The sequence below is a fragment of the Panthera tigris genome, chromosome C1 (assembly GCF_018350195.1).
Source record: "Panthera tigris isolate Pti1 chromosome C1, P.tigris_Pti1_mat1.1, whole genome shotgun sequence".
NCBI lineage: Eukaryota > Metazoa > Chordata > Mammalia > Carnivora > Felidae > Panthera > Panthera tigris.
In genome coordinates this window covers 98516942-98523569 of record NC_056667.1, presented here as the reverse complement: position 1 = coordinate 98523569, position 6628 = coordinate 98516942, and the positions used below count along the sequence as shown (strand labels likewise).

Sequence of the window (6628 nt, the reverse complement as noted above, 5' to 3'; positions counted from 1 at the left end):
CGGACCTGCCTACCAGCCTACTCTCCGTTTCTCTTTCTGTCCCTGAACCTCTCACCCCTCTCCTTATGGCCCCCAGTTCAAATTCCTGTTTTTCTAGAGCTTTCCTGCAATGGTACTTGCCCACAGCTGGTTCAGGTCGCCACAGACAGATGGCCACGGTCGCATGCTTCTGATGAAGGCACGTCCCTTAGCAGAGGGCTTTGGGCTGGCTCCATGACCCCCGAGTGCCCCCACCCCGCCGCCTCTCGCTTCTCTGAGAAGGGAGCTGTAGGCATTGATGGCATGAGGAGGCCCATCCAGCCCAGGTAGGGATCTGGTTTTGGGACACAGATGATGAACAGGGGGCGTCTTAAAGCTCATCAAGCCCAAAGTCCCTATAGGCTGAGATTCCTGGGCACCACACAGCCTGGCCAAGGCAACGTGCAGCCTCTTTTTAAACACCCCCTGTGACAAGGCACACACACAGCCTAGAGCAGTCCACTGTGACCATGACTGAGATTCTCCTTCCACTGAATGTGAATCTGCCTGGGCCTGGGTCCTGCCCAGGACAGAATCACGGGTCCTGCTCTATCCTCCCAGGCCTGTTAATCCCTGTTCAATATTATGGCCTCTTACATAACAGAAGACAGTTTTCTTGCATTTTCCCTTCAAAGACTATGTTCCCTCCGGTTCTGACAAGCATTCCTCATGTGACTTACTTTGAGTTATCTGAGCACACCATCATTCTCCCTGGAATGTGGCCCCATTTGCCCGTGTCCCTGTTGAGGTGCGGCCCGGACGAGAAGCAGTTCTCTGAGCGCGGGCCGGCCGACAAGTGCAGCCAGGTGAGGTCAGGCCTGCTCCCACTGCAGATTTCCGATTAAAGTCGTCGGTCCCCTTATGCTTCATTCCAAGCAGGGGTTCTATGATCCCCACCGATCCTGCTGGGGAGCATATTGTCATCCGAAATCAGCCACAGAACACACAGTCAGATTCATGGGTTTGTTTCACTCTAGAGCAGCAGGTGGCCAAGAGGGAGGAGGGGAGCATCATCCAGAAGGGTGGTGACCCTGAAGCGTCCCAGGAGGGCCACAGGGGAACCTGGACCTGTCGTGGATGGGTTGCTTTCTGGGGTGGGATCAGCGGAAGTGGTGGGCTGGGGTGCAGTCACGAGGTGAGGGCGGCCTGGCAATTGGGTGCCCTCGGTACTGGATGGAATAGCGAGGCGGCTCTGGGACACCATTGGTCACTCATTTTACAGCCACTGCGTGGCTTTGGAGAAACAAGGTCTCCCGTTAACTCTGCAGCTGCTTTTATCTGTGTCCCTCCAGCCTGATTAACTATAGGAATCCTTTTTAATTATTCAGGCCGAGCTGACGTCACTCTTTCAATCCAGATGGTTGTTTATTCTTTCAGGATCTTTGTGGATTCTAGGGGCTTTAGGAGGCAGCATATTCCCACATTCAATCATGTGGTGGTTACCAACGAGATGCCCATGTGAATCACGCAGGCCCTGTGACTGTCCTTGCACTGACCTTCTTCTTTACTCTTCCCGCTGTTGTTCTCATTCAGACCCCCACCTGGACTGTGCCGCCAACCTCCAAGTGCCTCCAGACCACTCATGGACCCCAGGTCCGTCCATCCAACTGTCTGCGAGAATGGCCCACTGGGGCGTCCAACAGGCGCCAGAGATGCAACGCGCCCAGACTCAACGGCCTTGTCTCCGCCCCCACCTTGGTCCTGCCCTCTAGTTGCTATGGGTGCGTTGTACCTCCAACCACCAAGTCATCCAAACCAAACAACCAGGCGTCCCTGTCACCCAAGATGCCTCCCTCACCCATGCACCTACCTGGTTTCAGTCACCTGTCACTTCTTCCCAAATATCTTTCAAATCTGCTTCTCTTCTCCCTTTTGTGGGTCCTCTGATCTTTTGCTTGGGTTCGTGCAAAAGCCTTCTTACCCATCTCCCCGTTCCAGTCCCTTCTCCCTCTACCCCGCTGGATGCCCTGCTGCCAGAGGGAAACTTTTAAAATGCAAATCTGATCCTCTGCCTCCCTACATAACATCCTTTAATAGCATCTCATAACCTAGTGTGAAATCTGAAATATCTTACACAGCACATAAGGCTTTGCATCTGATGAGGCCTGGTTTCTAGCACATTTTCGCTTGCGCCCGGTGATCCAGCCACAAAGAACCACCAGCAGCTCCCTGGACTGGCTGCCCTGTGTCCTGTCTGACCTGTGGACAGGCCGTTTCCACTGTCTGGGATGTCGGAAATATTAAAGGCAAGAATACTAACTGCTGCCATTTACTGATGACGCACCCTAGGCCAAGGCACTCTGCTCATGAATACTTATGTGTCATCATAACAATTCTGTAAAACAGATACTAGCATGATGTCCATTTTACAGATGAAGAAACTGCAGCTTAAAAGAAGCAAAGAGGCCGGGGTGTCTGTGTACCTCATCGGTTAAGCACTTGACTCTTGATTCTGGCTCAGGTTATGATCTCACGGTCGGTGAGATCGAGCCCTGCATCGGGCTCTGTGCTGGCAGCATGGAGCCTGCTTGGGATTCTCTCTCTCTCTCTCTCTCTCTCTCTCTCTCTTTCTCAAAATAAATTAAAAACAAACAAAAAAGAATGGCAGAGCCTGACCCAAGGTCATACAGCAAATAGTGTCAGGGCCAGGATAGGAATCCGGGTCTGCAATGAGTCTGATTCTACCGCATCTCCTCCGGCGTGTGCGATAAACTCCAGCCACGTTCTTAAACCCAACGGCTATATCTGTTCATGCCGAACCTTTCCCTGGCCTTCCCTTCACAAGAAGTTAGTTAATTCCCTCCTTCTTGCCACTGCGTCTTGCACATGACTGTGTCTGGCCATCTCCCCGCTGTACTGGGCCTGTGGGCAGTGCCTACCTGCACACACAACCCTCCCTTGTCTAAGCAGCTGTGCCCTATCCTGGGGGCCTATCCACAACCCAGGCTGCAGCCTACTGAGCGTGGGATGGGCACCAAACCCCCAAGGCTAGTCCGCAGGCTTGGAGTAGTGTTGTGATGCATATGTTTATAGGTCGAAATCAAGAGCTTCTGGAAGGCCATGTAGGCCGTGGACATGCTCCACCCCAGATCTCTTTCAAAGGGACCTACTGTGGGAAATGTAGACAGCCTCCAGTTGCTGCCTTTTGGATCCCACCATGGCGTTCAGATCTCTGCCAGTCTGCCTTCAACCAACCAGCACACTCAGGGTATTGCAGCGGTCCATTCCTGCCCCATATGGACTCCTCCAACGGGCAGCCTCGGCTTGGGAGGCCCTCTGTTGGCCCAGTCAAGACTTTCTGCCAACTGCCTTGAAGTCCGCTACTCTTCCTCCCACTCTCTTTTCACAGATGTCAGACTTGTGTCACCATCTGAGGACTCTCCCCACTGGCCCCTGCTCCTCCCTCCTGCATCTTCCATAGGCATGTCCCCCAGTACATTTCTTGCACATTGTATTCTGTTTTGGAGTCTGCTTCTTGGGGGCCTAAAATGACATGGAGGGAAGAAACCAGTTTTATACACCTGACACATGGCAAGTGCTGAATAAATGTTTACTGAAGAAAGGAAGAAATGAGCCACCTCCCTGACTCCGTATCTCTACCACTTCCAGATCAATCTTCCTAGAGCATGACTTTGTGCATGGCACTTCCTTTCCTCCCCACAGGCAAAGTAATAGCGGATAAAAAGAAAAGATACAATGTTTTGGATTTTTTAATGTGCTAATGTATCATAGTGATATTAATGATGTAGGATGCACTTTCTCTAATGACATTATGAGTTTTTAAAACAAAGAGAAATTCAAAATGGTAAAATGGCTTTTGACCACTGAGCAATGGAAATGGGTTTGGAATTAGTCTTTAAAAATAGAACCTTTCGGGGCGCCTGGGTAGCTCAGTCGGTCAAGCTTCCGACTTCGGCTCAGGATCTCACGGCTGGTGAGTTCGAGCCCTGCATCCGGCTCTGTGCTGACAGCTCAGAGCCTGGAGCCTGCTTCCGATTCTGTGTCTCCCTCTCTCTCTGCCCCTAACCCACTCGCATTCTGTCTCTGCCTCTTTCAAAAATAAATAAACATTAAAAAAAAAAAAATAGAAACTTTACTGGAGAGAAGGTTCCTCCCACCCCAACGTGACTCCTTTGGAAGTTCAATGTGTCCGGCTTGAGTGTCTGCTTTCTCCCCCAGAAGAGCTCAGAACCCTCATCTATCCCCTGAGGCACCGGTTTTCCCCATCATTAATCTTTCAATCAGGATTCAGTGTCTTCCGTGGATACCCACTTCGCGTGGCAGGAAAGGTTGTCAACCATGCTCAACTCCAAGGCCCACTGTTCCTGTCATAATTTCTGAAGATGGCAGTCCCTCAATGGCAGCCTGTGCAATACACAGCCTCGTGTGGATTCTCCTTCCCCAGGGCAGCCGTCAGGAAAACTTCCTTCTCCCCTAGACTCTACAGCTTGAAATCGACCCAAAACTATTCCTATGTGATCAGATGCTTGCTGCCTTCCCTGGCAAATTTCCTTGAAAAAGACTATTCATGTAGTGTTTTGGCATGAGAGTCCCAAGAAAGGGGTTATAATAAGCATCCTCTTGAAGACTTAAATACAGTCTCTGGTTCTGCAAATACCATAATGACAGACTTGCGTTCTCAGTCCTAGGAAATTCTGCGGGCACCAGAGCTCAGAAACGTCCTCGGCATGTAAGCAAGCTTTATTCTTATTTGTGTCTGGGATCCAAGGAGAAAATAAGGGGCTCCCAGAACCAGGTCACTCAACACTCTCATGGAGGCAGAGGAAGGATCACCACAAGTGCATTTCTGTGATGGCAGCTTGAGCGGAATGCATCTGTGTGGGTCGCTTGGTGCCCCTGGGCTGTAGGGCTCGGGGGCGTGTTTTCGATCTTGGTGGCCAAAAGCAGAGGCAGAGGGCAGGCGTGGACAGATGGGACAAAGCCTCCTGGCACACACTGCCTGTGGTCAGAAATGCTCATGGTTGCCGCCAGAACTGGATACATGATGGGCTCAGATGACATCAGAGGGTGACCGAGGGGTCGGAGCGCTAGCACTGTCCAACTGCGAGCGCCAGGCTTCCTTGTGCGTGACACCCTCGGCCGTTCTCTCCTCTCCCTCTTTCCCTCTCAGTGGCTACCGTGGGCTCTAGCCAGCCATTCCCGAGGCCCAAGGCTGGCTTGTTCTCGTGGGATCAACTCCAATACCTGCTTCAAATCTTCCTATTCCTTTATCTCACAGAGCATACATTTGATTGAGGAATTCAAGGAAAAACACAAGTTTTTTAAAGCCTTGTATTTTTGATAGAAAAGAAGGAAGGGCCTAGTGAAAGGAATTCTGCTGAGTCTTCTTATAAATCACACCCAGCGTGTAGAGCCAGCCTTTTCATACACCGAACTCCCTAAGACGTGGGGAACATGGAAAGTTTGGGGTCCTTGGGAGCTACATTATCTTTCAGGATTGTTGCAGGGAGGGATGCAAAGTGGGTGGCCCATGACTCTGGTTGTGGGAGGAACGCTCCCGGGGGGCCCTCGTGCTGGCACGAGTGCTGTCCTGGACAGTGGGGTGGGGTGGGATGAGGCAGGGCTCGAGTCCATTCTCTGGGATGTTACAGTCATGGTTGGAAGGTTCTAGGTGCCCCCGGAGCGGGGCAACCAGGCTTGGGGCTGGCTTCCATGAAACTGCTGGGGCCTGACCTGGCTTTCCAGGCCTCACCAGAGGCATGGCCTGGTGGGGGCATGAGGCAGAGAAATCCCTCCCCTGTGCAGATTCTCCACAAGTGGCACCTTTGCCATCATTTTCACAAAGTGATATTGTGGCACAATGGTTGCTGAGACTAGGATGAAATTTCATTGCTGGAAGCAGGGGGGAAACTGAAGGTCAGCCTCATCCGTCAGCAATTGCCATCTCGGTGGTTGCATGAGTCTAATCCAGCTGCTCTAACAAAATGCCACAGACTGGGAATTCTCACAGTTCTGGCGGCTAGAAGTCCAAGACCGAAGGGTTGGGGCCATTTCGGTTCCTGGTAGGATCTCTCTTCCTACCTTGCAGATGGGGCCACCTTCTTGTTGTGCCCTCACAGAGCAGAGAGAGAGAGAGGAATCAAGCTCTTTGGTGTCTTTCCTCCTAAGGACGCTGATCCTAATAGATCAGGGTTCCACCCTTAGGACCTCGGGTAACATTAACTGTCTCCTTATAGGCCCTGTCTCCAAATTACCTTGGGGACTAGGGTTTCAACATAAGGATTCTGAGGAACACAATTCAGCCCATAGCATGAGATGCTCAGGGAATATGATGCCCTTTGAGGTGTCCGTCGCCCTCTTCCTCTGGCCTACCCATGCTTCAGGCTCCTTTCTCCATTCTAGAACCTGGCTATGCTTCTGCCACACCACCGCGAGGGCAGGGTGACCCCTGAAGAGTGGTGCGGGAACACCCGCCGGGAGAGCTGCCTGGATAGCTGTCTGTCTGGTAAGCTCCCCGGCACCTCGCCGACACCCGTTTGTCTTCGGTGCCCCATCTCAGCCATTGGCCAGGCCCTGAGGGAGCCTGGGGGAAGGGTAAAAGGAAGCAGAGTGACACCTGTTATCTGTTACTTAGCAGAAGCTGGAACCC

General features: G+C 51.9%; 1 long non-coding RNA gene across 2 annotated transcripts in view; it reads right to left on the bottom strand.

Annotated features, from left to right (window-relative positions):
* Window positions 1–4158: 4158 nt before the first annotated feature.
* Window positions 4159–6628, bottom strand: part of LOC122240751 — a 37214-nt gene continuing 34744 nt past the window's right edge. For both annotated transcript variants that reach the window (XR_006220486.1, XR_006220487.1), the window contains exon 7: window positions 4159–6562. This is a non-coding gene — a long non-coding RNA (uncharacterized LOC122240751). The remainder of the gene's footprint in view (window positions 6563–6628) is intronic.